At 31.4% G+C, this 10,453-nt stretch overlaps 1 long non-coding RNA gene across 1 annotated transcript; it reads right to left on the bottom strand.

Annotated features, from left to right (window-relative positions):
* Window positions 1-8,793: 8,793 nt before the first annotated feature.
* On the bottom strand, window positions 8,794-10,195 carry LOC116405951. The gene is made up of 3 exons (XR_004219030.1): window positions 10,041-10,195; window positions 9,196-9,331; window positions 8,794-9,124 (listed from the first exon to the last, which is right to left on the bottom strand). It is a non-coding gene; the product is annotated as an uncharacterized LOC116405951 (long non-coding RNA).
* Window positions 10,196-10,453: the final 258 nt, after the last annotated feature.

Raw genomic sequence — 10,453 nt, 5'->3', positions numbered from 1 at the left:
CTTTCAAAATAATAATAATAATACAAGGACCAATAAATAATATTGAAAAATATTTTTTAAAAAAAATTATTAAATTATTATAAATATTATACTCGTAAGTATGGTCAGTGTCCATAGCCACATGTCCACCCTTAACTATGTAATTCACCTCATGCTTGTCAAATTACCTATAAATAGTTGGATTTTGTCAATTTTAATGGACACCGAGGAATTCCAATAACGTGTGGAGAAAGTGTGAAATTTTGAGATTTTTCATCTTTATCTTTGTTATTTTCTTGTTGAATATTGTATTTCTGAGATAGGTGTTCCAATTAGTTTTTACAACAAAATCAATATCACATTTTTTTTAGAGATATCCACACATGAGTAGCATAACATAAAATTATAAAATTATGTTTCCAAATATAACAACTTAAATAAAAACAAAAAAAGATGATAATTAAATTTATGTTATGTTTGTAAGGGAATAAAGTACTAGCATTTTGTTTTAAATTATAAAATTACTAAAATAATTATTTACAATTACACCAAAATATTATATTTTTTCTTTATTAGTGACAGACTATGACAGAGTTAGCGATCGTGTCACAGAAAGTAGTCTATTGTTCATCGACTGTTATATTTTGATATATTTGTAAAAAAGTTGTTCATTTTGTCATATTTGAAAACAACTCTTTTAGGAGAAAAATTAATGAAATAAAACATTGGAGCATTTTCAAAGGTTCAAAATGTAGGAAAGTTTTCAAACACAAATATTAAAAAATAATTATTTTTTTTTAAATGAGAAATTGTTTATATAACTATATTTAAAATGTTAATTTTTATAAATGTAACAAAATACCAAAATATTTACGGTCCGTGTAACAAAAACAAAAAGTTCATAAAGTCGGTGAAATATTTTCATAAATTTCAAGTTTGTCTTTGATATTACGGACAATTTGTCATTTTTCTTTCTTATTCTTTGCAATATCCATATTTTCTTTTAGATTTCTTCGACTCTTTTTCCAAATTTTCTTCTACTTTATTCATATTCTTTTCTTCTATTTTTTTCATCTTCTCTTTCTTCTAGATCCTCTTCCAAAACATCAAAGTCGTATGAATATCATTTTTATATGATCTAAACAATCTCTTACCTAGTCAACAAAATCGTATTTAGCATGGTCAACACAATCGTTTAGGTTTTAAATCATTTTTCCATCGTTTAAAAAAAACTATAAAATCATGTGGATATGATCTAAATGATTGTTTACATAGTCAACACGATCATAAAGTGTGGTCAACACATTTGTTTAGATTTGAAGCATTTTTATGTTCGTTAGAAAAAACTATACGATTGTATATCATTTTCTACGTGATTGCATATCATGATCGTAGAAGAAAAATTACACGCGAGTATGTGACTGACCAATTAATCACGTGTTTGACTGGGATATTTTTTGTATTTTCTATTGTGGGCTTGCAAGCTTTTTTCGTTTTCAAAATTGTCCAATACAGTGTAATATTTTGCTAGTTTATTAGATTTTTTTAAAAAGAAAACCTATTTAAAATTTCATATGTGGATGGTAATTGAAAAAAAAAAAAAAGTTAAGAATTCACTAAATTAGACTTTTATCTATGATTGTTACTTGAAAATTAGAAAATGACGAGGTCAATTATATAATTTACTCTAAACCCTATAAAATCCTACAAAAACCGATTATTTTGGCAAGAAAAATTTTCAAATAAAAACATGATTTGAAATCATTTCAAATTTTAAAATCCTTCTCTTTTATGTGATAACAAACAACGAAATTTATTTGAAATCTGTTATAAAATAAAATCACTCAGAATTCCGAGGCTTCAAACAAAGCTTTAACGAGATGTTGACTGTGCATAGTTAAGTTAGGTTGGTAATTATTATTTGGAAAGTTAGAATGTCTGTGTTTGGATCTTTGGAGTAGTGAGTTGAGCTAAGTTAAAAGTTTGTGTAAAGTTATGTTGACGTATATGTGGTGCGTTTTTTCTAAAACATAATTGAGTTTGTATTGAGTTTTTTTTTTTTTTTCCTCCAAATGTACACTACTTTTTCTATAAAAAAAAAATTACTAAAAAATGCTTTTTTTTCTTCTATTCCTTCAAATCTAACAAAACTTCTACCAAGTAAACATATATCATACTTTGACACCTTATATTTCAATAAAATGAACATTTTTCTCTACTCCCTAACCTTCAATTTTGAACTCTCACTTAATTTTAACTCCATCATAAATGTTAGCTAAAAAGAGAACAATTCCTATCTTGTTTCGTTGTTTGTCCACTAGTTGGAGGAAATGTGCAAACGTCTATTTACGTGTTCACAAAAAATAGAGTTATCACTAACGGTCTCATTATAGGTGGCCTTCATCGAAGTTGGTCTCTTGATTATATGTTAGTGTTGGTTGCCAGAGATGGTTGTCATTGAAGTTGATCATCCAAAGTGATATTCATCGAAGTTTGTGGTTAGAGGTGGTTATTGGAGCCTAGAGTTGGTCACCTAAAGGTGGCTGCTCAAAATATGTCAATGGAGTTGCTTGTGCAAAGGTAGTCATTAGAGTTAGTGACTAGGATTTTGGTCGGAGGTGGTTAGCGGAGCCCCAAGTTGGTTGATGAAATTGGCGACACGAAGGTAGAAGTCGAAGTATGTCACTGAAATTGCTTGTGTGAAGGTGATCATCAAAGTTGGTCATATAAGCTCAAAGTTGTCGGAGTATGTCACCAAAGTGTGGTAGTGGTAATTGTTAATGGAGGCCAATGGGGGAAACCATTTAAAACATTGAATGGACGAAGAATTGGAGAGAGTTGGAGTAAGTTGGTAAAATAACCAACTCAATTCCATCAACAAAATTAGCAAATTTAATTTTGTAAATATTTTATCAATTGCTATTTTTAAAGGCATCGAAAGCAAAATAATTGATTTTGAATAATATAAATTATTTTAAATGATATAACACTATAAATATTGTCAAATGAATAGAAGTATTAAATGAAAATGTTCCTAAATTTGTAAAAGTTTTGAAATCCAACCTCTCACAATTTTATTGTTGTCTTATGATAAATAACCTTATAAAATATTTATTCTAAATGCAAATATAGCTATAAAGTTTTACACCCTTATTTGAAATTTTTGCATATATCACCTCAAATAAAATATCTCATACTTTTTTAAAACCAATTAAAATATCTAAAATTATCACTTTTAACTTTAAATGCTTTTTTTTTTTTTTTTTCAAGTATAGAGCATCAAGTGGTAAACATATATATAACATAAATAAAACGTAGAACATCAAGTATTGAAGAGTGAGCATTAAAGCATCGAGTGAGTATCTAGTATCTAGTATCTAAAATATAACATAGAGAATATAATATAAAGCATAGAACATCAAGTATCGAGCATTAAGTACAATAGATCGTGCATCAATTAGCGTTTTTCAATTATAAGTGTACTGCAAATTTATAAGGATGAATTAGTAAATTCACAAGATGCTAGTGCAAGCAGAAGTTCATTTTTGAGTCACTTCTAAAACTCTAGTCATTTTTATTAGATAGGCATTCAAATGATGTTACATCCATATGAATCACTCCTCATATTCGTCTTCCATGAATTATTTTATAAAAAAAGAAAAAAAAAGCATTAAGCATTAACAACTACTCTAAATTGAAATGTTGATACTTCTATTTCTATTAAAAGCAATGATTGCAACACTAATAAAAATGGGTTTATGAGAGCTTAAAGAAGAAGTGTGTTAGATGATTATAGATAAAAGGTAAGATTAAAGTTGGATAGTTCAAAAATGAAATGGACAAAAAGTTAGGAGTGGAGGAGATATTATATATTTGTTGTACCAACATATTATTTGTCCTTTTGGCTCCCCATTCTAATAGCAATGATGCCAAAGCTATACTTTCAAACTTGAGCTATACTTTCAAACTTGAGCTATACTTTCAAACTTGAGCTATACTTTCAAACTTGTACTAAAGTCAATTTGTATGGACTTGTGCATTCATGACTTCATCAATCACAACAATTACTTCCCTTTTCTTTTCTTTTTCTTTTGTGTAATAGAGATGTTTATAGGTGAGGATAGTGATTTCTTATCCTTTATCTCTCTTTTGTTAAATTATAAGTTTAACCAAAACCATTACATCCCATATCTATATATGATTATAAATATCATCTTTCACCTTTATATGAAATAGGTTTTTTAACTTTTCAACAATGTCTAACATAGCATTGACACAATATTGAACATTGTTTTCAAAGTTAACATATAATTGAACTTTGTGTTTTATATGTCAATATTAAGTAACTCTCTCTTTCTCTAAATTTAGCCGCATTTTTAATTCAATTATTTATTTATTTACATTGTTATTATTTCTACCTTTCTTTTATGAATTTTGTTAGTGTTGTAAATTTAATTGCATTTATTGTCAAATAGTGATGAGAATGGTAACAGTAACAAGAAGCAATGGTAATTTAATCTTCATATATTGAATTGGATGAGCTTTGTGAGATGATGATGAGAAAGGCACATCAATAAAGGCTGCCTTTTTCTTTGTGTATTGCCCATCACATACTTCCCATAATTGGTCCCCTCAACCTCAACCTCAACCTCCCAACTTCCCAACTTCCCTTTTTTTTCTCTCTCTTTTTTCTAACAACTTGTACAAATCCTTTTTCTCTACCTTTTATCATTTCAATTCTTTTACCTTTTTCTTTTTTTCCCTTTTCCCAAAACAAATTCTATTTCCCTTTCTCTAAACCTTGCTTGGTTTAGGGTAACATGAAGCACTAATATAATATATCAATATAAATAAGAAGAGGGAGATGAAAGACGAAAGGGTATTGACGTCGAGTCAAGAACAAATAGAGAAGAGTTTAGTTGTACATTGAAGTAGAAAAGGGGAAGAGAAGAGGAGGGTGATTGAGGTATTCACACATTTTTAAAATTTACGAGTATTTTTACAAGGAATTGCTAAAACTTGGTGTTGTTTTAAAATTTGAACACTATTTTTAGGACTTTTGAAAATTGACAAGGCATCAGAAAATTCTTCTATTACAATCAAACAAATAAAAGGTTTTGTATTCAAACCTTCACCAAAAAAACTTTCTTTTCTTTGTTACATTGTTGTTTATTTTTCACGGTGTTCGCCTTGGGATCTATTGTACTATCCAAAATACACACTTTTCTGCCTTTCTATTATTGTCTTTAGTCCCAAGCCGATCCACAAGTTTCTCAAGTTTTATCTCTTTGCGTTTATGTTTGAGATAATTTTTCAAATCTCTCCATGAGAGTGACAATTTTTCAATTATTGTTGATACCTAAAAAGATTCACTTAAGGTCATATTCTCAGCATGGATTTACTTGGATTTCCTCGACCTGACTAGTTACAGTTCTTGAATCCACCAGTAATCCATAATTTTTTCCACCATTAATTTCTTTGAATCAACATAAATTTTCAATTATTTTGGCACGCATTACCCTCTACCAACAGAAGTTTCGGGTCCCAAATTGGCTAACTTTTCTGACGAAGATATGTCTATTTATTTTGGAGAATATGAGGCGCTAGAACTTATCCACAATGGTTCAAGAATTCAATGGCCTGCAAACCATCAAAACCGATAAGCATGAACGCATGGTTGATATTAATGACTCATCATTCCTTCAGTCTTCCTATCTTGTAAGTATGCGCTGATGCTACTTATTATCTCGCTGTGGAAATGTTTGAACTGTGCAATCATAGAGTCCATATCAGTTTCAAGAGTAGTTTGGCTTTTACCAAGATATACCTAATGATATAGAGGAAATGTCACTTGTGATTACACCAAATAACACATTATATCGGTGGAGATATGCACGAGGTGCAAATCTTTATTTGGGTTGTTCTTGCTTGCCCATACGTTAGAGTCTTGCAAGCATGTGACAACACGATTTAGAAATTGGTGGACAACAAAGCACAAGACATATTTTAAGGATAATAGACACCATTTGGTGAGCACCCAAACTACTCAAGAATTGAGGGAGTAACCTAGGTGGTAAACATATTCATTTGGTTAAAGCAATGGCTCCTACCCTCCAAAAGGAGGCCAAGGAGCTTAGAGATGAAAGTGATGGTAGCAGAAGTGATCGTCATTGCAAGAGACCTTCGAAGAAAGCAAAGGCATTAGGTGATGATTTCTATGGAAAGGGTTTGAGTGCTCTGAAAATTCCTAAAGTTTCGACACTACTAGTTCACATATTTTTCTTTTCTTGTATTATTATTATTATTATTATTATTATTATTATTATTATTATTATTATTCTGTTAGTGGATGATTTATTCATTACTTATTTCTATAGTCACCTTTAGATGATCATCTTCAAGAGCTTGAGCAATGCAACGATGAATCTTTGACACGGCCTCATGTTGTGGATTTGGCCATTAAAGAAGTTGGTACCTAAAAACTACTAGTTGCTGAACAAGCTGAACAATCATGTGCTCTCCTCGAGGAGAATCGACGTGGTAAGATGAAAGTGAATGAAAAAAATGTTAAAAATTTGAATCCTCCATCTAAAGGAAATGTCTGCCCCAAAGAAACTTCAGAGAATGTCATATCCACACATGCTCTTCTCCAGATTTCTAAGTTGTCTTTAAACACTTCCAAGAAGCAGATGGTAGGACACCCTGTGCCTTCTCATGGGTTGGTGAAAAGATAGTTTCAAACATACTTCAGAAAACGGCTTTATGCATGTGAGAGGACATTCAAGACAAGATCATGTGCACTCTTTTTAAATATATCTCAAGATTTAGACAAAATATAACGACGATACTTTCGAGAATTGCGAAGATCTATGCAGACAACCTAACTCCTTGTTGAAGAATATTTAAACAACTATTTTAAGAGGGTAGACAATTTCAATGTTGTACAATCTTCGTATTTTGCGTAGTTGTCGTCGACAGACAAAGCTCATCAATTAGACAAGAAGCCTTAACTTTGATAAACCAATTACGAAAAGATGCCAAAGTTATTCAAGAGAGGGTTGCACAATTGGCTTTGGAAAAGATGGAACTAGAAAGCAGCTGACTTCAAAGTATAAATACTGAGTCTAAACAGCTATCTATCTTATCTTGTGAGAAGAACGAAGACATAGACAAGAAAGAACTAGAAGTTGCAAAGATCCAGAATGAAGTCAACACTCCGGCTATCAAAGAAGTCATCGAGGCTCTAGCTACAGTTCATAAGAGTATGGAGGCTACACACGAGGAATTTAAGAGCTTCATGTGGAAGATTTGACTTTGCTCCCCTTCCCTTTTTTTTATTCGTTTTCTTTTTTTAATTTCAGTAAATACAAAACTTTGCTTTAATGATAATGAAAATTTCTTATTTCATGTTGCTTACGTACCATTTACTATGAGATTAAGTCATAATGTCGCTTACTAAACTTTTTTCTTGCACATATAACTGAACTTAAAGTTAACATTAAGCTGCCTACGTACCATTTTTATAACATTGAGATCAAATAGTTTGATTGGGTTTTTTTTTTTATCACTCACCTTTTAAGCTCGTGTGGGTTTGGAGATTATGCAGTTTAAGCTCTTGCGATAAAGAGCTTTTTACATAATGACGTTACACATAAAATGTCTTGAGAATCCTATCATTGATTGGGGCAACTTTTAATCTATCTCGATCAACAATCTTGTATACTTCATTTGTGTAAACTTCTTTGACAATGTAGGGTCTATTTCATTTCATTTAGGTGTGAACTTATTCCCTATATACCTTATCGTGATTATCGATCTTCTTATAGCAAGGGATTCCTTGATGACAATCCCAACTTTAGGAAACTCCATCAATTGCTTAAGAATGCTCTACGCAATGACAGAACCTTGATTCTGCTCCTGGATGATTTCCCTTGAACACTGTGGGTACAGGTCCTAGTCCTGTGTAACCGTCGCTTGCAATAGAAGATGTGCAAGTGTCGCTTATAGAAGATTTGGATTAAGCTTTCTTTATTGTCATTGGTTTGCTTGTAGATTTAGATGATGAGAGAGAGATAAGAGGTAGAGATATCCCATCGAACGTGTCAATTTGACCAAACAATATTTCTAATATTTGATCCTTTAATTTTCTCTCGATTGAATGTCTATATGTTTGATTTGAGGAAGCTACATCACATAATGTTTTTCTTCAATCTTGGAGGGTGGTCGAGGAGAGTCTTCTTGTTCTTAGGAGAATTCTCTTTAAACTCGAGAGTCTTCTTGTTCTTGGGAGAATTCTCTTTAAACCCTATGGAGTAAAAATTTCTATCTCCACAGATGAGGAGGACTCTTCTATTTATAGTCCTCTTATGGGCTTGGACTTTGTTGATCCATGGATCAGACTCATGGATCCAATCACATATATTTTTGTCATATTTAGCTCTTAGGCTAAAATTGTACAAATAAATAATATTTAATTGAACCTAAAATAGTTAACTTTAACTTGAACCAACGATGAAAATGCGTGGCATCATCCTTATGTCAACACATGTCAACTTTTAATTAGTCCTAAATTCAATTATTTGTACTTGGTCCAAAAATTCTTAAACCAAATATCATATCCAACATCATATTTGAAAAGGCAACAAAATTCAATTATTTGTACTTGGTCAAAAATTCTTAAACCAAATATCATATCCAACATCATATTTGAAAAGGCAACAAAATCTAAAATTACACACCTGTTTGTAGCTCACTTTTCAAAACCCTATACTCAAAAGATAAATATGATTGAATAATTGATAATTTTCTATCCAGGAAGAATAAATTAGTAACAAATAACAATTAAATGGTAATTCTATACCAAGGACATTGAACTTAACAAAACTATTTGCAAATAAATGTCTATAATCTAAGGTGTGAAACCATTGTTATCTTAGACAAGATGGGGGTTTCATATGCTACAAAAAGAGGGATACCACCATATGGGCGAGCCATGGCTGAAGAAGTTTAACCCAGTTCTGACCACCATGCCAGAGAGATCTCCTCCAAGTTGTTGCCTAAGACTTCAAACTCTGTATCCCGATTCCATGCTGCGAAAGAACTCCGTTTTCTCTACTGCTAATCCTATCTGACTATTCGACTATTCCTGCAACAGCAACAAACATCAAGACTGATCTTGTCCGCGGAAGTTTGTTAGATAGAGGGAGGTGTCCATACATGAAAAAACTTAACGAAACTCATCGTGGAAATCATAATCGTCCTCATCATCTTCGTTGAAAATGGCACTGTAAAATACGTAAGGATGATCGATCATTTCTGCCAAGGTGAGACGTCCATCTTTATCTGCATCAGCCTGTAAAATAAAGACAGAATGAAGATGTTAATCAACAGATGTAGTTGCTCCCTCTGGAAGATGAAAATATTTTCAGGCCTAGTCTAATTCTAGATCTTATGCCTTATGGTAATGTTTTCTCATTTAGAAAACATTTGCAAGAAAGTTCTTCCATGTAAAATGATAAGATAAATGACGTCATACTATATCTTATGTTCTGAGGCTGATAGAGAACACTTGGTCTATCTTATTAAAATCAATGAGGACCATAATAACATTAACAATTATGCTACAGTTTATTGAGTTAAAAGTCAGATGCAATAGATTCATAATGAAATCTGATAAAGGAACTTCCAAGAGAATAACCATTCAGTCCACAAAGTGCAAACAGAAAACAATTGGTGTAATGACTGCGTTTTAATATGACCGATTTTACTACTCGTAAAATGAATTTTACACAATATTACTTATATGTGATGGGTGGTCGGTCAAGTAAAAATTAAAATAACTGTACAGAGTATAAAACAATCCATGGACAACCCAGCAAGCTCTCACTGATAGAGGAAAAGAAAGAGTAAATTGTTTCTACAACCATACATAAGAATCATGAGATGTTTGTTGATGACATTAATATGTGCCACAATATCCAAGCAATATCTCAATCGTAAAAGTAAAGCTAAAAAATTCATCGACTTGCATATGGGTTTTAAGGTTCGTTATGGATGAGTACCTGCTGTATGATATATTCTGCCTGTTGTTTTGCATAGTAATGCTCTGATGGGTGAATTTTTCCAATTATAGGTAACAGCTCTTCATTAGACAGGTGTCTATGAAAAACAAAATACAACACACAAAATAATCCTTAAAGGTGTCAAATAGGATACAAAACTGTAGAATCATTGCTATAATCTTTTAATGAAACCAGACCCGTTCCTAGTAGATGGGTATATATTGGTTAGTAGGTGCCAATAGGTTCTCTCTAAGAATTATCTTTGGTTAGGATTAGGAGAGATGGGGAGCTCTTGAAATGTCTGTAGAATTGTTATTTATGTTCTTTTTAAAAATTACATTTTGTCAAACTGAATTTTATCAATTTTTTGTTTCTTTAATCTTTATTCAAAACCACAATTTCTTGGAGAGAAA

Source organism: Cucumis sativus, unplaced genomic scaffold, assembly GCF_000004075.3.
Source record: "Cucumis sativus cultivar 9930 unplaced genomic scaffold, Cucumber_9930_V3 scaffold47, whole genome shotgun sequence".
Classification (NCBI taxonomy): Eukaryota; Viridiplantae; Streptophyta; class Magnoliopsida; order Cucurbitales; family Cucurbitaceae; genus Cucumis; species Cucumis sativus.
The sequence above is the reverse complement of the archived record's forward strand: the minus strand, read 5'-3'. Positions and strand labels throughout refer to the sequence as shown.